Below are 687 nucleotides of genomic sequence, written 5' to 3' on the forward strand. Positions count from 1 at the left end.
TATATATACACATACATATGTGTGTGTGTGTGTGGTTTCTTATGAATAATTTTACGTAATACAAGAAAATTAATGCAGAGTAACAGACTGCCTCATGCAAATAAAATCCTCATTCTGTTGAACCATATAGTATCAGAATCTTTGGTACAACTGTTAGTAATTCCCTGCCGTCAGTTGTAAGCTGTGATAATAAGGTCTATAGTTAGCATACAACATTGAGATTAATATACATATTAAGTGTGTTTAGAAACAAGGAATACAAATGAGGTTAAAGCAGTCTTATGGTAATATACTAAACAAGAAATTTATTTTATGTTGCTTTGTTCTTGTTAGGAATAATTATGTATACTTAAATAATTAGTTCGTTATAATGAAAGAAAAGAGAATTGAAGCTGTAACATGGGAATACAAAGGTAGAATAGAATTATGGTAATTTGAGGAAACAGTTAAATATTTTGGTAAATATGAAACTGTATTTACTCAGAAAGTTAACCTTTTTGTTAATATATTTCTGTTGGAATACTCTACTTCTGATTTTACTAATTTCTTGATATAATTATAAGTGTAGTTTTTTTTTTATATATTTGCATATATCATCATCATCATCATCATCATCATTGTCGTTTTACGTCCGCTTTCCATACTAGCATGGATATATATATATATATATATATATATATATATATA

The 687-nt window shown here is 26.8% G+C and overlaps 1 protein-coding gene across 1 annotated transcript in view; it reads left to right on the top strand.

Moving 5' to 3' along the window:
* Positions 1-687, top strand: part of LOC106883236 (protein MON2 homolog) — a 690,047-nt gene that overhangs the window by 638,749 nt on the left and 50,611 nt on the right. The gene's annotated exons all lie outside the window — the stretch shown is intronic.

The sequence above is a fragment of the Octopus bimaculoides genome, chromosome 11, assembly GCF_001194135.2.
Source record: "Octopus bimaculoides isolate UCB-OBI-ISO-001 chromosome 11, ASM119413v2, whole genome shotgun sequence".
NCBI lineage: Eukaryota > Metazoa > Mollusca > Cephalopoda > Octopoda > Octopodidae > Octopus > Octopus bimaculoides.